Here is a 23,795-nt window from a genome sequence, read left to right on the forward strand (position 1 = left end):
TATCTTCGGACTCATAATTATCTGTTTCTTCAATATCTATATTATTTATTTCTAATTCTTCGTTTTTTATTTCTAATTTTTCCTTAAATTGATTTATCTCATTTAGTAATTTCTGTTCTCTATCTTTTTCTTCTTTTTCTTTTTGTCTTTGTTCATACAGTTCTTTTAACATTTGTAATTCTTTTTCTAATTCAGCAATTCTACTATTTTTGGTTTCTTCTATTTTTCGTATTTCTTCCGTAGTTTGTTGTTTTATTTTTTCTATTTCCTTTTTCCTATCTATCTCTTCATTTTCTTTTTCTATTCTTACCATTGCTGTTAATTTATCTTCTAATTTTAATTCTTCTTTTTCTAACATTAGATATAAATGTTCACCTATTTTCTTATATCTTCGTCCTAGATTAGAAAATACTATTTTTATTTTTGATCCTTCGTAGTTTTCATATATTTTTTCAGCTATTATAAATTCTTCTTTATTCATTTTATTGTGAATAGGTCATGTTGATATACATATTCTAAACTATCTATTTGTGATTCTAATTTTGATATTTCATCTTTTTGTGTATCTATTGAATTTTTACTAACTCTAGTGCTAAAACGTTTCAATTAAAGAATGACCTATTGCCGCTAAACACTCCAATCAGTTAAGAGATAAAATAAAATTTTAATTATGAGAGATAAAGTTTTACTTGCCTTTGATATATACATTAACCATACCATGTAATTATTAAAAATTATTAGCTATAAATTATAATTTTTTAAAACATTAATCATACCATGTAATTATTAAATTATTTTATCTATAATGTGTAATTTTTCCTATAAATATAAAATATAACTCCATTATCAATTTATTTGCTAGACTGTTAAGATGAATAAATTCATACATTCTTACTAAGAAGTTTGAAGCTTAAATTATGAGAAGAAATATATATTATGATGGGATGCTTCTTCTTTAATCAATCAAATTTATATGTTATACATCCACTCCTTACAAGAGTTTTCAAATTCAAACAACAATTTAACGTACTTCAGTGTAATTTTCCAAGTAAGATTTAAAGAGGATAATGTGTACATTACCCTATTTTTTAAGATTATTTATAAAAAAATTTCGACTCAAATAAAACAATTTAAAAGAGATAATGAAAAACAAAATAGTAATAATATCCAATAATGCGATAATAGAAAAAATTGTCAGATGACAATTAAAAAAAAAATATCAGAGTGATAAAAAAGTTAGGAGATAGCATATAATTATACAAAATTGACGTATAAAATAACAGGAGAGTAAAAAATAATAACATTGTTATAGAAAACTAGACGATCAATTGCCTACTAATCTTCTACTAGAATCTTCGGTCACCATATCCTTCTATCTAGGATCATATTTCGTTAAGCAAGAATGTGTCCTCTTCTTCCAGTAAATCTAGCATTTCAAATTTAATATATTTCACGAGCTCACAATATTTTATTTTTAAATAATCCTTTTAGCTTCTTTCTTATATAAAAATTGTCTCAAAATATAAAAACAAAAAACGTGTGAAGCAGAAAATTAATTTTCTGAAATTAAATGATGATTACAAGAAATTAATTGAGGTATTTATTTGTGGTAGCATTATGGTCTTTTTAAAGTACTGTGATATTTGTGTAGGATTGCAGGGTACTTCTAACATGCAATGGAAGGCCAAAAAAATCTTGGACAATTAAAATTGTGCTTAAAATTTATTTATATCTATAGGCTTCAGGACAAACGTTGTGACAATAGTCGTAATTGAATTTCTCTTTGATACTATGAAAATTGTATGCATATCCACATTTAGTCATACTAGTCAAGTGTACATGCGTTCCACGTGTGCTTCATGTCAAGCTATCAATCGATATAATATATATAGAAAAGTAATTTATTGAAAAAATAGCAATTAACTTTAAAGATCGAAGATAGACAGCTTTATGCATCCAGACATGCATGAACTATCACAAAACAGATAATAACATAAATAGTAGATTATAATAGATCGGAGTCTACAACAAAATAATATTATTAAATTCTAAGCTTTACAAAAAATTCATTAAAGCCTGACTAAGCGTTCATCTACCACCTGTATTAAGCAGGAAAAACTACAAATAGTAACAAAACAAAAACTACCATAATAGATATATTAGAACGATATTATTAAACCTAATTAACATAAAAAAGTTCTTAAAGTTCGATCGAACATTTATTATCAACAATATAAACTTAAACGGGATAGAAATTAAAATAAAGTAATACGATAATTGAGATAATAGAATAATATGATATATACGACACCATCAGAACTCATCGAAAAAGTAGTTATAATAATATATCTGATGTTATTACATTGTTGTAAGGGAAAACTCAATTTATAGAACCCCAAAAAAAATTCTTCAAAAAAAGATTACCTAAATATGAAAATTTTAAATTATTCTGTTACTAAAAATAAAAAAATAACGTATCAAATTATTTATGGTAGTATGCATTTGATTATTGATTTTCAGGGTTTTTTTTTTTATTATTATTATAAATATAATTTATAGATTATAGATAAGAAAAAATTCTAATTGATTTAGAATTGTTAAATATTATGATTTCTTTTTATCATAAAATCTTATGACTTCGTTAAACCTTATCTATTTTCTTACCAAATAGTGGGGAAACTTCAAATTAAAAATTTCACACGATAATTTTCTTTTTTGTTTTCTTTTTGTAACTTTTTAGTTAAATGTAATTATGTGTTCAACACATAAATGCTATATCAAATCTAACCAAACTAAGGAATGTAAATTCAAGTATGAAGATTTTCTTTTCATTACAATAAATATAATAATTAAGATTTATGAAATATGGTCAATTCAAGTTTCAAATGTGAAATAGACAAATGTTTATTAGCATCGCGAATCTTCCTGAATTGATAAAATCATAATTATTTCCACATTATATATTTATTATACTTAAAAAAAATCATTTTTTTTTCATTTATTAGTATTGACAATCTTTCTTAACTGGTAAAATTATAATTATTTTTATATTACATGTCATACTTAATAACCTTTCCTTATTAGAAGTCATTAATTCTGATGACAGGTTTATAATAAGTATATTTAATTTATTTTCAACTTTTAAATATTAAAAAAAATAGAGAAAAGACGATTTTTTTTAAAGCAAAAACTTTTAGTGAAGGGCAAAAAGTTCAAATAATATTTCTAAGATCCTTCGTACTTTTAATATATTATAGATTATAGATATAGATTATAGATATAGATAGATTATAATATAGATATTCGCTATCAACTCCTTAATCAACGAATTTGCAAGCAAATAGAGTTAAAAGTATTATGCTAAAAAAAATCTCAAAAACCTCAACTTAGAATAACAAAATAAAGAAAATAACTTTCGTCTCAATGATTTTTCTCTCTTAATTTAGTGTAATACTTACACACTCTCAATAAAGTATTTTTCTTATAAGAATTTTTATCATAATCCAACTTTTCTATGGAATTTAAAACTTTTTTCTTATTTAATCAAGATAATTAATTATTTGGAGTAAAAAATTATTTTAAAGACACAAACTTCAACTTCATCTCATATTTTCATCACACATAGTCAAACGATCTTAAATGAAAAATTTACTACACAAGGCACGAACCCCAACTCTATTGGATTTGCACGTTACTCACTCAGCAATTCCAAATGTACTTTTTGTGTGTAAAATCCTATTTGGATTTCACAAATCACATGTTGCAGCCTAGTCCTTCAAGGACTTTCCTCGTGAGTCTTTATGATATTTTATACGTATTTATTTATAAAAATAAGGGAAATTATATTTGACTCGAGGCAAAATGTCTCGAATGACTCGAAGAAAATAACCCCTCCTAATTGAAAATTACCTAGTTTTTGAAAAAACTACTACCCCAAACTTCTAAAAGTTGACTGACAACATTAGTTCCTTGTTTCCCTCTTTCTTCTCCCCTTAGGGGTTGTTTGGTAGAGTGTATAAGATCAATGCAGAATATAGTGTATTAGTAATGCTTGTATTACTTATACTTATATTAGTTATGCATGTATTATTTCTTATATATTGTTTGGTTTGATGTATAAAAAATAATACATCTTACATAATTTCTATAAAAGAAATATTTGTTTACAAAAATACTCTTCTTTGATTTTGTACACTTTTTTGCAACAAAATTTTTTGTCATCTCAAATATAATTAGTATTGTTGAACTAGTATATAGAGATTTCGAATTAATTGCAAGACCTTCGTCTTTGTGCATGAAATATTATGCCAACGGATTAACATAGTCGAAACAAAAATAAAATATAAGACGTAAAATTAAGAAATAGTCTCAATTTTTTTAAATTTTTTTAAAGACCCTCGAAGCAAAGCAAAAATATGTTACAATTATTTAAATCAATTATTCATTGTTGTAGATTAAAATGGTGGGAAAAAATTGTGAAATGTTTTGAAAAGATTCACTATTGCAAATTAAAATGGCGGAAAAAGAAATGGTGAAATATTTTGAGAGGGAAATTGAGATGTATTAAGGTCATTTAATAAGTTAATGCATGTATTAAAGACTTTGCATTACTAATACAAAGAAAATTGGTGGTATTTGTAATACACACCTTAATACACAATAGAGTGTATAACTAATGCTTGCATTGGTTATACATTGACTAAAAATTATATCAAACAAGGTATTCATAATACACATTAATTAATGCATGCATTATTTTTGTCAATACGCTCTACCAAACGTCCCCTTAGTCCTTTCCTCTTCCCCTACTTAAAGTTAACATTTCACTCTTTATAACTATTAAAAATCTTGACAAACAAATATGGTCATTTATTTTATCATCATTTTTATGCAATGTAAAGTGAATAAATGAGACTATTTCGTGCTCCTTATGCTTCAGCTGCAATTTCATATGCTTATTCTCCAACATTAATCTCTCGTTCTCCAGCCTTTCTATTATATTATTTTATATATAATATCTTATCACCATAAATAATTTAGTGACTGATTTATTTATTTATTTATTAAAATTTATTCAGAAGCAAAACATCATAAAAAAGAATTTCATGTATTTTCATATTAATCTTTAGATACTCAAATAGGATTATTTTTCACTTTTTTCGTAAATCAAATTGGGATATTTTTCATAGCATAATTTACAAAAAAAAAAAAAAAAGATCAAGTGTAACGCCCCGAATCTGGTACCCGGAATGCTACACGGTGCTCATGACCCCGAAGGACCACAAGCTAACTCATGACTGATATCTGTACCTGTGCATTGCATAACATACTGTATATAATGCGGAATTAAAGGCTGAAATGGCATACGGTTCAAATCTGATAAAAACATAACATCTGGTAGGGATATGAACTACCCAAAACAACTGAATAACTGTCTGAACATAATAGTCTGAAAAGCCTCTAAAACATAACTGTATGGATAAAGAGTTGATGGGACATATCCCTAACTAACTCCGACTACTGAAATAACTAAGTACTATAATAATGAAATAACAAATCATATCATCCTCGAAAGATGAGGACTCACTGCTGACTGACTGCTGATATCTGGAATCTACTGATGCTCGGGTACTCGTGTCTCTGAACCTATGGTATAAAACACCATAGCGCGAATGCGTCAGTACGATTAAATGTACTGGTATGCATGCGAGGTAGGTTGAATGCATGGGGTTCATATGCATGAACAATAAGAATAACAGACTGACTATCATGAGCGTGAGAATACATGCATGAGACATAATAACTAACACTGATACCGTGATAACATGATTACTGAATCTGAATACTGATAACATGAGTGACTGTATCTGACAGTCCTGATTCTGATGAAACTATCTGAGTTCTGTACTAAGCTGAGTTGACTGTATCTGACAGTCCTAAAATCTAAAGAACTAGCTAAGTTCTTTGACTGATAGTGATACTGAAACTGTGAGAAGTAGTTATCTAACCGACATGCTCCAAATTGCGCTATAATAGTTGAGTTGAGGTCCAATCTGTGCCCTGATTGGAAGGGTTTCAATACCGCACCACTGTCAAGGACAACATGTGAGTGACCCTCAACTAGCAGGTTACTCTAATGAGAATGGTGAAAACCCTCAACTAATAGGTTAAGCCACCTCATCTACCCTCAACTAGCAGGTATGATGTCTCAACCTACACTGGCTATGTAGTTATGGAACGCAAGGATTGTTTCTAAAAATCACACCCTCAACTAGCAGGTGAGTTCCCATCTTTGGGTTCATTCGGTGCTGAATCCTACTCTCATCTGAATAGACACTGAATATAATTACTGATCTGAACATGGACTGAGTTACCGAATTCCGTTGACTAACAAAATACTACTGACATTTGACAACTGACTGAGTTCATAAGATTATTGAAATTTCCTGAGTCATAAGACTGTCTGAAGTCTAAGAATCGTGGCTTGACTGAGAGTATCGTGAAAACATGACATGGCTCTAGGTACACAGCTAAATTTTTGGGTACAAGTACCCCCAGGACTCGATAGAAGGAAATTGACAAAGCATAACTTTCTTGAATACATGACATACATAATATCTTAAGATAGGATTATTTCATGAGGCACTTAATTGTCACAATCTTATACCTGGACAAGGGAGCAAATAATCATGGCTTAATTACATACTTCTAATATCATGAACACTTTATCAAGCAAGCATAATGCATAACCAATTTTAGGGGAGTTATCTTAAACATGAGTAAATGGCATGCATTTGTCATATAAACCACAATTTAGTCATTATTCATGATTTCTACTACACTAGGCATTTCATCAAACACCTTATATGCACTATTTAGGGCACAGGTATGATCATCAATTAAATACAATAGGATTCCACCATTTAACCCTATTGCATGAATTTCAACCCTATACTATCATGGTTTTATGAAAGCACGATAACGATTCAACCTTGGTAGTCATACAACCATAACAACATGAATATAATCAATTCACCACATAAATATGATGATATAGAATTTAAAAGAGGATTCATGGGCTTCATGGACGAAAGGAATCCATCAATGAACACTATGCATACCTTAGTTGAAAGTTCCTTAAAGATCTACGGTGAAATCTCTTGGACTTAGGTCTTCAAGTTGAAACCCTTGCTCTTGTTCTTGAGAGAAATTGAGAAAAGAGTCTATAATTTGGTATTTTTCAGCCTTAATCTCGTGTTTTTGATATATATAGGGGTGGGATAATGACCAAATTACCCCTCAAAGCATGGAGGTAGAATGCTGAAAACTGGGCATAAAGGCTATAGCAAGGCGACGCCTTTCCCAGAGCCTTTTGCAGCTGGGTGGCGCCTTGCTATTGAGGGAGGGGGCCAAGGCTATAAGCTGGGCGGCGCCCCTTTATAGCCTTTAGCTACTGGTTTGAAATCTAAATGTGCCCTAAACGGATTCCAAAAATTCCAAAACTCACCCGGAATGTACTATTGACTTGCCCCATCATAACGCAACTTGAAAATTGGAAAACGGAGGTCGGGAAGGTCGTCAAATAAATCCTCGAAGTTTGAAGGCTAAAAATGATACTAAGTGTTGAACACCTAGCTAAAATATTCTAAGTGTTGGACCTTTCAAAGAGCTTTTAGGAGCTAAAAGAGCTGATTATCAACGTAAGATTTTGTGGGGTCTTACAATATCTCTCTCTTGGGAATATTCTTCCTCGAATGAGACTGACTGAGAGGGAAGAAAAGACAACTGAAGTGAATACTGAGCATGAACAACTGAAATATAATTTCACGACTGACATGACTGATAGGCTGAACATATCATACTGAACATGCATATCTGATACATGTATAACTGATTCATGAATGCATAACTGAGTGTTCAGATGAACTAAGTTTCTTGCGATGAGAATGCATATCTGATGCATGATTACATAACTAAATTGATACATGAATGCATGACTGAATATGCAATGGCACTTAATACCAAGTTTGGGATGAACATTGAACATGAAACTAAGTAAGCTTAAGGAGAACTGTTACCTTAAGCTTGATCTGAGTTGGCGGAAAAGAGGTGAGGATACTTGGTTGGCACATCTGCTTCTGCTTCCCAAGTAGCTCGCTCGACGGACTGATTTTGCCAAAGAACTTTGACTAGAGAGACTTCTTTGTTTCTCAGTCTACGAGTCTAATAGTCTAGGATTTCGACCAGAATCTCCTCATAAGAGAGGCTGTTTGAACATCAATGCTCTAAATAAAAACTACAACTGATGGGTCACCTATGCACTTCTTGAGCAAAGAGACATGGAAGACTGGATGAACCTAGTCCAGATCTGAAGGCAACTCGAGCTCATAAGCTACCTTTCCAAAACGACTAAGAATCTTGAAGGGACCGACATATCGGGGACTGAGCTTTCCCTTCTTGCCGAACCACTTCACTTCCTTCATGGGAGAGATCTTTAGGTAGACAAAATCACCAACCTCGAACTCGAGATCCTTTCTACGAATATCTGCATAAGACTTCTGTCGGCTCTGAGCAGCCCGAAGTCTTTCTCTAATCAATTTTGCTTTTTTAAAGCATCGAATACCAAGTTAGGCCTTATGACTGAGGCCTTACTAACTTCGAACCAACCGAATGGAGACCTACATCTCCTACCATAGAGATTTTCAAATGGAGCCATCTTGATACTGGAATGATAGTTATTCTTGTATTTAAACTCAATCAAAGGCAAGTGGTCATCCCAACTACCATTGAAATCAATTGCACATGCCCTCATTATATCTTCTAAAGTCTGAATGGTCCTTTCTGCTTGACCATCTATCTGCGGATGGAAGGTTGTACTAAGATGAACTTGGGTACCAAGACCCTTTTGGAACGCTTTCCAGAAGTGAGAGGTGAATGGGGTACCTTTGTCTGAAATAATATATAGCGAAACACCGTACAATCTGACCAACTCTCTGATGTAGAGTTTGGCATAATCCTCGGCTAAATAAGAGGTATGAACTGGAAGAAAATGAGCTGATTTTGTCATTCTATCTACAATGACCCAAACTGAATCATGTTTATGAAGAGTTCGAGGCAAACTCATCACGAAGTCCATGTTCACTTCTTCCTACTTCCAAGTAGGAATACTGAACTCCTGCATGGACCCACTAGGCTTCTGATGCTCTATCTTAACCTGCTGACATGTATAACACTTATCCACAAACTCTGTAATATCTCTCTTCATCCCACTTCACCAATAGATCTTCCGCAAGTCGCGGTACATCTTTATGGCCCCTGGATGAATAGAGTAGCGTGCACCATGTTCTTCTGTGAGAATTCGCTGCCTTAAGTCATCTACACCTGGAACACAGAGATGACCCTGACAACGTAAAACACCATCACCTCCTTGGGAGAAAACCTTTACTTTCTGATCCTTGATTGACTCTTTCAACTTGACAAGGATGGAATATCTATCTTGCATTTCGTTCACCTCAGAAACTAGAGATGATTCTGAACTACTCTAAACCCATATGTCACCCTCTTCTGTATTGACTAAGTGAACGCCTATTATGGCAAGCTGATTGACTTCCTAAGCTAACTTCTTCTTACTGTCCTTCATATGGGCAACACTACCCACAGATAGTCTACTAAGAGCGCCGGTCACTACGTTGGCCTTGCCCAGATGATAAAGGACACTCAAGTCATAATCTTTCAAGAGCTCTAACCATCTTCTCTGGCGAAGATTGAGATCTTTCTGAGAAAAAGACATACTGGAAACTCTTGTGATCTGTGAATACATCTACATGAACTCCGTATAGATAATGTCTCCAAATCTTCAAGGCAAATACTACGGCTGCTAAATCAAGATCATAAGTAGGATAATTCTTCTCATGGGGTTTAAGTTGTCTGGAGGCGTAGGCTATGACCTTACCATGCTGCATAAAAACACAACCCAACCCTACTCTGGATACATCACAATACACTACGAACCCATCTAAACCATATGGAAGAGCTAAGACTGGAGCTGAGGTGAGTCGAGTCTTCAACTCCTGAAAACTTTTCTCGCAACGATCTGACCACAGAAACTTGACTTTCTTCTAAGTCAATCTGGACATAGGGGAGGCAATAGAAGAAAATCCCTTAACAAACCGTCTATAATAGCCATCCAAACCTAAGAAACTCCTGATGTCTGATGGAGAGATAGGGCGAGGCCAGTTTCTTATTGCTTCAGTCTTTTGAGAATATATTTTAATACCATCACCGGAAATAATATGACCAAGGAATGTTGCTGACCTTAGCCAAAATTCGTACTTACTGAATTTGGCGAATAGCTGATGATCTTTGAGAGTCTAAAGTACTGTTCTGAGATGGTCTGCATGATCACACTCACTGCGGGAATAGACCAAAATATCATCTATGAAGACTATGACGAATATGTCCAAGTACTGCTGGAACACACGGTTCATCAAGTCTATAAAAGCGGCTGGAGCATTAGTAAGACCAAAGGACATGACTAAAAATTTAAAGTGACCATACCGAGTACGGAAAGCTATTTTTGGAATGTCACATTCTCTGACTCTAAGCTGATGATAGCCGGATATGAGGTCTATCTTGGAGAAATAGCTAGCACCCTGAAGTTGGTCAAACAAGTCATCGATTCTGGGAAGTGGATACTTGTTCTTGACCATAACTTTATTGAGCTGACGGTAATCAATACACATTCTGAGAAAACTATCTTTCTTGTGCACAAATAAGACTGGTGTACCCTACGAGGAAATACTAGGCCTAATGAATCCCTTATCTAAGAGATCCTTCAACTGCTCTTTTAATTCTTTGAGTTTTATTGGTGCCATTCTGTATAGCGGAATGGATATAGGCTGAGTATCTAGAAGAAGATCACTGCCAAAGTTTATTTCCCTTTCGGGAGGAATTCTTGGCAAATCTTTGGGAAAAATATCTGAATATTCATTCATAACTGGGACTGAATCAAGAATGGAAGTTTCGGAGCTAGAGTCCTTAACTCGAACAAGATGATAGACACATCCCTTAGATATTATTTTTCATACCCGAAGGTAGGAAACAAGCTGACCTTTGAAAGCGGATGCACTACCCTTCCACTCTAAGATGGGTTCATTCGAAAACTAGAACTAGACTATTCTATTTCTACAGTCGACTGTGGCATAGCAGGAATGAAGTCAATCCATGCCCAGAATGACATCAAAATCAGTCATCTCTAATTAGACTAAGTCTGCTGAAGTGACTTTCTAAAATATCATAATCGGACAGTTCTTATATACATGCCGGGCTATGATGGTTTTACCCACTGGGGTAGATACTGAAAAGGGCTCTGCTAGAATTTCGGGACTGGTTCCGAAATCGCCTGCTATATAGGGAGTAACAAAAGACAAGAAAGCACTTGGATCTAGCAAATAGTAAGCATGCACATGAAAGATCTGTAATGTACCCGTAACTATATCAGGGAAATTTTCCCGATCTTGCTGGGACTAGAGAGCATAGAGTCTGTTTGGGCGTTGCCCACTAGTAGCACTAGAGGTGGTACCCTACTGATTCGGTCGATCGAACTGAGCTCAGGAACGGTTCTATTAACCCTGCGGACCTAACGGCAGACAATCTCTAACTCTATGATCTAGCTTTCCACAACCAAAACAGGTATCACTGCTAGCTCTGCAAGTACCCTGGTGGTTCTTGCCACAAGTCTGACAAAGGGGATAGGTGCGGGCACTGCTAACACATCCCTGAGACTTAGAGCCTGGTGCTCTATCGCTGTTGTCATCTCTGAATTTCGGCATTGAAGCACTGATTGACAAAGGAGCTGGAACTGATGACTTAGGATGAAACTGAGAACGGTTTCCTCCTTCTGATTTTGACTGAGCAAAGTTGAAACTACCTATCCTTGCTTTCTTATTCTGCTTCTTCCTCATCTTAATATTTTGTTCCTCTATTTACTAAGCATGAATCATTAGCCTAGCTAAAATCATGTCACTATTCAACATCGCAGATCTACACTCATTAACCACACTATCATTTACCCAGAAGAAAACTTACTCATCTTGGCCCTGCTATCTGTAACCACATGAGGAGCATATCTGGCTAATTGAGTAAACTTAAGAAAATACTCTTCCACCATCATATTGCCCTGCCTGAGGTTGATAAATTCTAACACCTTAGCCTCTCTTATCTCTAAGGGAAAGAACCTCTCTATGAATGCGACGACAAACTCCTCCCACTCTATAGGCCCTGCATTATCTGGCCTTTGTAACTTCTACTGTTTGTACCAAGTGTAAGCAACATCCTGCAACTAATATGCAGCTAGCTCAGGACTCTCAACAGGAGTAATCCACATGATGTCAGTAACCTTCTGAACCTGATCGATGAATTCCTGAAGACCCTCATCTGACTTAGCCCCAAGAAAGGATAGAGGATTCATTCGGATGAACTCCCAAATCCTGGCTGCAGCTGAATTGGCCACTGGGTTGGACGAAATGACAACTGGTCATTCATTTTGAGCAGTAACCGATTAAGCAAGAGTAGTGAATACAGTTCTGAACTCTACATGAGAAACATGTTCGCCCAAAGGTTCTTCGGACTGAGGGGCTGACTGATTCCCATTTCTTCTTTTGGGAGCCATGTTCTGTAACAAAGAGAAGAAACAGATTATACTAAGAGATTGACTTGATATTATGCTCACTAGCATGACATGAATACCGAAAGAAGGGAAACTGTTCCTAAAACATCTTATAGCCTCATGCGCATAAATGTGGCATACAATATACCCATGCATAAAACTCTACTAGATGCGGCGTTCAGACTTCCTAGGACTCTATTGAACCTTAGGCTCTGATACCAAGTTTGTAACGCCTCGAATCTGGTATTCGAAATGCTACACGGTGCTCATGACCCCAAAGGACCACAAGCTAACCCATGACTGATATCTGTACCTGTGTACTGCATAACATACTGTATATAATGCGGAATTAAATGATGAAAGGCCATAAGGTTCAAATCTGATAAAAATATAACATCTGGTGGGGGTATGAACTGCCCAAAACAACTGAATAACTGTCTGAACATAATAGTTTGAAAAGTCTCTAAAATATAAATGTCTGGATAAGGAGTTGATGGGACTGTCCCCAACTAACTCTGACGATTGAAATAACTAAGTACTATAATAATAAAATAACAAATCATATTACCCTCGGGGGATGAGGACTCATTGCTGACTGACTGTTGATATCTAGAATCTACTGATGCTCGGGAGCTCGTGTCTCTGAACCTATGGTATAAAATACCATAGCGCAAATACATCAGTATGATTGACTGTACAGGTATGCATGTGAGGTTGGATGAATTCATGGGGTTCATATGCATGAAGAATAATAATAACAGACTGACTATCATGAGTGTGAGAATAAATGCATGAGACATAATAACTAACACTGATACCGTGATAACATGATTACTGAATCTGAATACTGATAACATAGTAACTGTATCTGACAGTCCTGATTCTGATGGAACTATCTGAGTTTCGTACTAAGCTGAGTTGACTGTATCTAACAGTCCTAAAATCTGAAGAACTAGTTGAGTTCTTTGACTGATAGTGATACTGAAACTGTGGGAAGTAGTTATCTAACCGACATGCCCTAAATTGCGCTATAATAGCTGAGTTGGGGTCCAATCTATGCCCTGATTGGAAGGGTCTCAATACCGCGCCACTGGTAAGGACAACATGTGAGTGACCCTCAACAAGCAGGTTACTCTAGTGAGAACGGTGGGAACCCCCAACTAAATGATTAAGCCACCTCATCTACCCTCAACTAGCAGGTATGATGTCTCAACCTACGCTGGCTACGTAGTTCTGGAATGCAAGGATTGCTTCTAAGAATCACACCCTCAACTAGCAGGTGAGTTCCCATCCTTGGGTTCACTCGGTGCTGAATCCTACTCCCATCTGAATAGACACTGAACATAATCACTAATCTGAACATGAACTGAGTTACAGAATCCCGTTGACTCATGAAATACTGCTGACATTTGACAACTGACTACTGACTGAGTTTATGAGATTATTAATATTTCCTGAGTCATAAGACTGTCTGAAGTTCAGACCCCACTTTGTGGGAATACACTGGGTTTGTTGTTGTTGTATAAGAATGTCTGAAGTCTAAGAATCATGGCTTGACTGAGAGTATCGTGAAAAGATGACATGGCTCTAGGCATACAACTAAATTTTCGGGTACAAGTACCCCCAGGACTCGATAGAAGGAAATTGACAAAGCATAACTTTCTTGAATACATGACATACATAATATCTTAAGATAGGATTATTTCATGAGGCACTTAATTGTCACAATCTTATACCTGGACAAGGGAGCAAATAATCATGGCTTAATTACATACTTCTAATATCATGAACACTTTATCAAGCAAGCATAATGCGTAACCAATTTTAGGGGAGTCATCTTAAACATGAGTAAATGGCATGCATTTGTCATATAAACCACAATTTAGTCATTATTCATGATTTCTACTACATTAGGAATTTCATCAAACACCTTCCATGCACTATTTAGGGCATAGGTATGATCATCAATTAAATACAATAGGATTCCATCATTTAACCCTATTGCATGAATTTCAACCCTATGCTATCATGGTTTCATGAAAGCATGATAAAGATTCAACCTTGGTAGTCATACAACCACATAAACATGAATATAATTAATTCACCACATAAATATCATGATATAGAATTTAAAAGAGGATTCATGGGCTTCATGGATGAAAGGAATCCATGAATGAACACTATGTTTGGACTTGGGTCTTCAAGTTGAAACCCTTGCTCTTGTTCTTGAGAGAAATTAAGAAAAGAGTGTATAATTTGGTGTTTTTGAGCTTTAATCCTGTATTTTTGATATATATAGGGGTGGGAAAATGACCAAATTTTCCCTCAAAGAACGGAGGTGGAATGCTGAAAAACTGGGCACAAAGGCTATAGCAAGGCGGCACCTTTCCCAGAGCCTTTTGCAGCTGGGGGGCGCCCTGCTATTGAGGGAGGGGGCCAAGTCTATAAGCTGGGCGGCGCCCCTTTATAGCCTTTAGCTACTGGTTCGACATCCAAACGTGCTCTAAACAGATTCTGAAAATTCCTAAACTCACCCAGAATGTACTATCGACTTTCCCCATCACAACGCAACTTGAAAATTAAAAAACGAAGGTCGGGAAGGTCGTCAAATAAATCTCCGAAGTTTGAAGGCTTAAAATGAGACTAAGCATTGAACACCTAGCTAAAATATTCTAAGCGTTGGGCCTTTCAAAGAGCTTTTAGGAGCTAAAAGAGCTGATTATCAATGTAAGATTTTGCGGGGTCTTACATTAAGCAATACGTTATTCATTTAATCATAGTGAAAATCAATTTAAAATTTTACTATTTATAACTTTTTTAAATCTTGAAAAATAAATTTGTTTCTTTATTTCATCATTATTTTTATGTAATGGAAACTGAATCAATGAGAGGAAATAATTTTTTATTTATACAATCTTATCACCATAAATAATTTGGTAAGTGATTTGTTTATTTAAGATAATTTATTAAGAAGCAAAACGTATTAATCTTTATATACTCAATTACGATCATTTTTACTTTTTCACTGAAGTAATTACAAATCAAATTGATATATTTTTCATAAGATAATTGGAAAAAAATACCAACCATATTATGCAAAAAATTATTCATTTAATTGTAGCTTAAAGTAATTTAATAGTTTAGTCATTTTAACTTTTATAAATCTTGAAAAATAAATGTTTCTTTTATCATTATTTTTATGTAATAGAAAGTGAAATTGAGAGTATATTTTTATATATATAATCTTATCGCCTTTAATGATTTTGTAAGTGTATATGTTTTGAATTTAAGTTTTGTTCACTGTCGATTAATCTACACTATTAGGTAAACTTGACCTGTTATTGTAGGTTACCCAATTTTTCCTTTTCCAATTTTTATTTAAAAACTGAGTAACATGTGAAAGTGTAGAATATTTTATACACTGACAGCACAGTAAATTTAAACTCAAAACAGTAGTAACTTTTTAAAGAAGAAATATTATATCTTAAGATTGGAATACGCATAAAATAGTCAAAAGAAAACGTACTAATTAATGTTTTCTTCGGAAGTACCTCAAAGAGAAACATGATAAATAATGTAATCTTTGGTGGTCATACATATGATAATTGCTAGTTGCATTTTATATTTGATAAAAAACTATCTATATCAAATAAGAGAAGCAAAAAGTGTCACGTGTCAGCACTACAAAAGCGGAATTAAAAAGTTTAAAAGTAAAATTAAAATAACATTCTAAAAAGCATTAACTGCCATTATTAAAAATTAAAAATTAAAACTTAAAATAACTTTTCAAGAACTATTAAATGCCATTATGAAAAAATAAAATTTAATAAAAGAAATTTATTATTTAAATAAATCTAAATTTTAAAAGGCCTTAACTTTATTTTAACTACATATGTAATTTAAAGTTTTTATTTACATGAGAATTTGTAAATGAAATTAATAAAATTTACATGAGAATAATTTATTTTATAAATTTTATTGAAATTAATAAATTTTAAATGAAATTTGAAACAAAACTAACCTACAAAATTACACTAGCACTGCTATGTAGGGTGTGCATCGGCCGGTTCGTTTCGGTTTTATATATTATCGGTTTGATTTATCGATTTTCATTTTTAAATATGCTAAACCAATAACATATATTTTTTATCGGTTTTGGGTTTCTCAATTTTTAGTGCTTATCGATTCATTTTTCGGTTTAACCGATAAGAAAATACTCATAAAATAGAAATAGTAGTAACTACCATAAGAAAAACGGATCTTAGTTGTGACCAAAAATTCTACATGATATGTTTTAATTGACAAGAATCTTCAAGTTTGAACTAAATGTTGGGCGAATTTAAAAGTTTGTATAATTGAAATAATAGGTTTGTTAGTTTATAGAAATTAAACAGAAATTAATATATATATATATATATATATATATATATATATATATATATATATATATATATATATTGGGTTATAGATTTACCCAATAATTCAATAAGAAAAAAATCGAACTGAACCAATAACCCAATATTTTTTTTTATAAAATCATTAAAAACCCGTTAACCCAATAACAATAAACCAATAACATTTTTATCAGTTCAATTTATCGATCGATTCGATTTTTGCACACCCCTACTACTATGCTAATTATTAATACATAGAATTTAATTTTATTTTTTAAATCCTTAACAAATTAATTCAATAAATAAAATAATATGTTTATATTATAATATAATGATCAATATGATATTCAAATCATATCTTTTATTTATTTATTTTAAAAAATTATATTTTAATCCTTATCAGTTATTATGTGATATGATTATTAAATTTTGAATTAATAAAAATTGAGTTGGAATCCTATTTATAATTATTTTTTAGCACCAACCAAACATCGCGTCGGTACGAAGACTAGTATAATTTTTAATAAGGAATGAACCTTCACGTGGATCTTGGTTTACTAGTCATATAATTTGGCGATCTTCATATTTTATAATTTTATTGTATACTTTGCCTATTTCCAACTGTTCTTTTGTAAACTATATATTCACAGCCCGTGCTAGCATGGGATCAATATATATATTTTTTATTTCAATTTATGTGACGTAAATAGAATTTAGATAATTAATCATTAAAATAATTTAAGTTTTTAATTATTGTAATTTATAATACTTTTTCTTCTATTTCAATTTAAGTGACAATAAAAAAATTCGAGAATTAGCCAAATATTTTATATTTTTAAAATTTTTAATTATGTGATTTATAATAATTATTTACATAATTTTTAATAAAATATGAATATTTTCTTCGTCCCAATTTATGCAGCACAGACAAAATTTTGGCAATTAATCAATTTTTTAAATATTTTTATTAATTATTGTTATTTACTGAACTTTTTATTTTATTTTCAAATAATATGTGTTGTTTTATATCTTCCTCTGTCTCATTCCAATTTATATGACACTAATATAATTTTGATAGTCAATCAAAATTTTTATGTTGATATATCATTTTTTTTATTTTTTATTTTCTAATACATAAATGACTCAGAATAAGTCTCATATAAGACATTAAATGAGTCTCATGTTTAAATTAAATTAAAACTTCAAAAATTAATTTATCATTTTATGTCTAATTTATCTTTTTTGTTAAATTTTTTTTAATATTTAGATGACTTATAATAATTAATTATGGTGATAAGTAAAATTACGATTGAAGCAGCTGAAGAAGGTATCACAAAACATCAAAAGTTAATTTATTATTGTATTTCTATTTTACCTTTTTATTAAATATAATTATTTTTTAATACTTAAATGACTTATACTAATTAATTGAGAATGATACACTAAATTACGATTGAAACAGCTGAAGCAGGCATGTTGAAGGCACGCCCTTTATTATTAGTAGTAAAATTAAACTAAGTCTCAATTTGTCACCACTATAATCAACGTAAATGTTTGATTTCTAATTGAAAAATATTGATTCAATATATATTACGAGTAAATTGAGTTTCAATTTATCGTGATTATAATCAACATAAATATTTTACTTTTTGATTTTTTTTTTATAACTATGGTGTCTGGACCAGCTTGCGTGCACCAATCAATGTTAAGGTTGGATTGTATCTTAATTTATCTTGATCGACTATAGTCAACATAAATGGTTGTCTTTTATTTGGGAAATGTTGATTGAATCTATGTTAGGATTAAATTGAATTTCAATTTATCGTTATTATAATCAACAATAAATGATTTACTTCTACTTGAAAAATATTAATTCAATCTCTGTTAGGATCAAATCGAGTCTCAATCTATCACAACTACAGTCAAAATAAAGGATTGACTTCTAAATGGGAAATATTGATTCAATTTATGTTAGGATTGAATCATGTGTCAATTTGTCATTATAGTCAACATAAATGGTCGACTTCTATTTGGAAAATGTTGATTCAGAATATACTAGGATTACATCGAGTCTCAATTTGTGAATTTTATTTTTCCAAAGTTCAGGTATTTTTTTGAGTATTTTTCCAATAATTTATATTGACGTATCATTTTGAGTGTATTTTATTTTTTTATGAAATTTTATTAATTTTTAATGCTTAGATGATCATAAAAAATAATTAGGGTTAATATAATAAAATCACAATTGAAACAACGAAGTAGACATGTCTTAAATGACTTATAACAACTAATTAGAAGTGATACAAAATTACTATAAAAATATTTGTGAAAAAAGTTAAATGAGTCTCATATAAGAAATCAAATTAATTTAAAACATCAAAAATTAATTTATCATTTTATGTCTAATTAATATTTTTTATTAAATATTTTTTTTAATACTTAGATGACTTAGAATAATTAACTAGGGTGATAAGTAAAATTACGATTGAAGCAGCTGAAGAAGGTATCACAAAACATCAAGAGTTAATTTATTATTTTATTTTGATTTTACCTTTTTTATTAAATATTATTATTTTTTTAATACTTAAATAACTTATACTAATTAATTGAGAATGGTATAGTAAAACTACCGCTGAAGCAGGAATGTTGAAGACGTGCTTACTTATTGCCCTTTATTTTTATTAGTAAAATTAAATTAAGCCTCAATTTGTCACCACTATAATCAACGAAAATGTTTTTCTAATTGAAAAATATGATTCAATCTATATTACGATTAAATTGAATTTCAATTTATCACGACTATAATCAACATAAATATTTAACTTTTTGATATTTTTTTATAACCATGGTGTCCGAGCCAGCTTGCGCACACCAATCAATGTTAGGATTGGATTCTATCTTAATTTGTCTTGATCGACTATAGTCAACATAAATGGTTGACTTTTAATTGAGAAATGTTGCTTGAATCTATGATAGGATTGAATTGAATTGAATTTTGTCATGATTATAATCAACATAAATGGTTTACTTCTACTTGAAAATATTGATTTGATCTCTGTTAGGATCAAACCGAGTCTCAATCTATCACGATTATAGTCAAAATAAAAGATTGACTTCTAAATGGGAAATATTGATTCACTCTGTGTTAGGATTGAATCATGTGTCAATTGTCACTATAGTCAATATAAATGGTCGACTTCTATTTGAAAAATGTCGATTCAGTATATACTAGGTTAAATCGAGTCTCAATTTGTGAATTTTATGACTCGCCAATACAAGTGATGACTTCTAGTAACTCAATTTCACTTCTTAAATTTATTTTTAGTAAGATGATGGTAATGGTGATGGTGATGTGAAAAAACTTCAAAAGATAATAGCTTTGAAATTTTCTTTTGAGTTTAATTTTGACAAATTATTAATATATATGTTAGCGAAAATATATAAAAATACTTTAAATTTTTAGTCAACACAATTATTAACTTCTAGTAACTTAATTCCCTCTTATGTCTATTTTCAAAGTGAAAAACTTTTAGAAAATAGCTTAACATTCAGCAAATTGGAGGAACCCATAATCTAACTTCAAAATTATCATATTTAGTAAATGTACGAATCGACTTTATTTGATATAAGATATAAATACAACGAGAGTAGTTCCATGCAACCTTTTTCAATTTTTTTTCTCTTTTCTCTTTTCGTTTAATTTTTTATTTTTGTTTTTTCTCTCTTTTATCTTTAACTTTTATTTCTCTTTCTTTTTTTTCTTTTCAATTATTTTCTTTTTTTTTTCTTTTTTAGGTCCTTTTTTAATCTTTTTCACGTTTTTCCTTTAAAAAAAAAAACTATGTTTTTTTTGGTACTTTTTCCTCAGTTTTTTTCTTTTGTGTGTTTTTCCTCTTTTTTTTTTTTTCTGTTATCGTTTCATTTTTTTCACTTTTTTTCTCTCTTCTATCTTTAACTTCTATTTCTCTTTCTTTTTTGAATTTTTTCCTTTCTCTTTTTTTGTTCTATTATATATTTTTTATGTATTTTTTTAAAATATGGCTACGTCGAACATAAATCATGAATGATAATGAAAATAAATAATCACTTATTTTATTCGCACCATCATTTATATTTTTCTATTCGTTAATGCAATTCTATTTGTATTTCTAGTTTATAATTCACACTTGTATGGATGCACTTAATTGGAAAGAGGGACAATGAATTGTAACTCCTTTCACTCCCTCTTCTATTACTATTAGGGATCGCTTGAATTGTAATTAATTAAAACTTAGACTAAATAAAATAATTAAGAGTTTATATTTGTTCAGTTATGTAATTTTTTCTTTTTAATATTTATTTTTTGTGAGATGAAGTATAAAATAAAATAAAATAAGCAATATATTGAAAACAATTTCGTCTTCAATTTTTACAAGCTAATTAATAGCCTAAAAACCCCAATAGCCAAAATAATAGCCTAAAAATCAAAACTTGATGATTATCTCTTCACAAGCATACTAACTCTACTAGCTCTTTCTTCAGTGTTCATTGTATTTGCTCAAAGATATACACTCTACAGTAAAAATGAAAAGATTTTAAGGCTAATGAGTGTTTCATTAAACAATGCCTTAACTTAATCTAAACTAAAGCATAAACAAACAAAAAAATTCTACCAAACAAACTAATTCTTTCACATAGAAAGAACCAATCTTTATAACCAACAACAACAACATACCCACTATAGTCCCACAAATAATTTCTTGGGATGGTAGATTGTACGCAGACCTTACCTCTATCTTATCGGGTATGAGAAGCTATTTTCGAAAGACCCGCGACTCAAAGAACCAATTTTTTTACCAAAAAATAGCAAATTCAGAAATGGGCACTTTTAAAAAATGAAAACTTGAATATCAACCATACAATCAAGAAATGAACTTCATCAGCAAACTAAACAAGCTCCAAGAAAAAGTTCTATTCTACAATATAGATAACTATAACAATACCTTAGCAGTGATTTAATTGAACATTACATCTTTCAGCAATGATTTGTCATAGTCAATTGCAGTGGGAGGATGATTCTTGCCATTTGCATATAAAAACTTTTGAGAATGTTGACAAAGATCATTCGAGCCAATCTGCAGAAACATAAGCAATTATATATGTTGTCAAGTTCAATTATTTTGTATAGTATTTTTAGGCCGCAAAATTAATAACAAACCTGCATTGAGAACATGTCGAGTATGCTCTGCCCATTTTTAAACATTGCTACAGCAATGAAATCGCCTTAGAGACTTTTGATCGATGCAGCTCCATTTCTGAAGAGACACAATCGCCTCCAATATCGTGGCCAACCAAGATGACCTACATCAAGAAAGTGCCAATTTACACGTCTTTCAACATTTAAGTTTGAGAACACCAATGCATATTGTTATTTGAACTACTCAAGGTACGTTTAGTCAAACCTTTATACCACCATCAGATAGATTTTCAATGAAATTAGTGAGTGGTTTTACGTATTCGGAGAATGTGGTAATGTTGTTGAAGTCAAAATAATGAGCACCAGAGCCAGTTAAATCTATGGCATCAACTTGATATCCTGTTTCTTTCAGTAGTATTGTAGTTTTGTACCAACACCACGCACCAAAACTGCCTCCATGGACAACAACAAAATGCCTGATCTCTAAACTTTCAAGTATTGTACCCTGAGAAGTCAAAAACATGTTACTTAACATATGATACAAAAAACAGTCAGTTAATCAAGATTTTGACTTTCCGAGAAACCAATTAACCACACAACCAAATCAAGTTCAAAAAATACAATTAACAACCCAAATTCCGGCTCAAATTAACTCATAAACAAGCTGTAACTCTCGTCAAAAACTACAAGCTTCAGATTAAACAATAAAAAATAATAAATAACTATTAATAGGATACACAAGCTCTAATATGCTCACGAAATCCAACAATAAATATTAAGCATATAATCAATAATTTATTTATAAAAAATACAACCATGAAAAATAATCAAAAATAATTTTGCAAAATAGATATTACAAAAAAAAAAATCGCGGACTTCATTTTCATTACTTTTTTAGTACATCGACATGCAAAACAGATCAAACAATTTACCTCATGTATCAAATAGAAAAATATACATGTTTCCTCGGATAAAATATCAACGATCTTGCTAAGACTATATTGACTGAAATACACAGATATAACTACTGCCTTAATCTAGGAGTAAACTATGCTATTTTAACTTTATTTTTTATCCTAATTATCAAGATTCTGCCGGAAAACCCATAATTATACATACCTCAATGACTGCCTAAAAATTGACATGCTTAAATTACTAGAAAAAAAAGATCAACATCCTTCATATCTCATCAACAAGCAAACTTAGAATGTATAATCACTTATAATAATAACTTTGGATTGTAAAAATTTAACAGAGAAAACTATATGCAAAACGCAGAGAAGATAAAGTTTCTAGAGTCAAAATGTAGGTAAGCATTGTACTTTCCTTTTTCTTGAATTGGACTTTTACTTCTATTGGACCACTCTTTTATCCAATCATATTTTTGGCCACATCCATTTTTATATATATTTTCAACTATTAATTCAATAGTTTTTGTAAGTTGTACTTTCTATTTTTTAAGTCCACCTTTTTATAAAAGTTATGAGTATTTTTATAATTTATAGTCTAACATAATTTATTTATTTGTGACTATAAATTATTTTATTAGGGATCAAAT

At 31.3% G+C, this 23,795-nt stretch overlaps 1 long non-coding RNA gene across 5 annotated transcripts; it reads right to left on the bottom strand.

Moving 5' to 3' along the window:
* Positions 1–5,359: 5,359 nt before the first annotated feature.
* LOC107847079 lies at positions 5,360–23,585 on the bottom strand. Of its 5 annotated transcripts, none has more exons than XR_007047482.1 (5): positions 23,357–23,584; positions 22,503–22,742; positions 22,259–22,401; positions 22,044–22,175; positions 5,360–5,646 (listed from the first exon to the last, which is right to left on the bottom strand). It is a non-coding gene; the product is annotated as an uncharacterized LOC107847079 (long non-coding RNA). The 5 variants fall into 5 exon arrangements; XR_007047484.1 differs by lacking the exon at positions 5,360–5,646 and adding an exon at positions 12,624–12,673 and having other exon boundaries at positions 23,357–23,585; XR_007047483.1 differs by lacking the exon at positions 5,360–5,646 and adding an exon at positions 13,264–13,315.
* Positions 23,586–23,795: the final 210 nt, after the last annotated feature.

Source organism: Capsicum annuum, chromosome 11 (assembly GCF_002878395.1).
Source record: "Capsicum annuum cultivar UCD-10X-F1 chromosome 11, UCD10Xv1.1, whole genome shotgun sequence".
NCBI classification, from domain to species: Eukaryota; Viridiplantae; Streptophyta; class Magnoliopsida; order Solanales; family Solanaceae; genus Capsicum; species Capsicum annuum.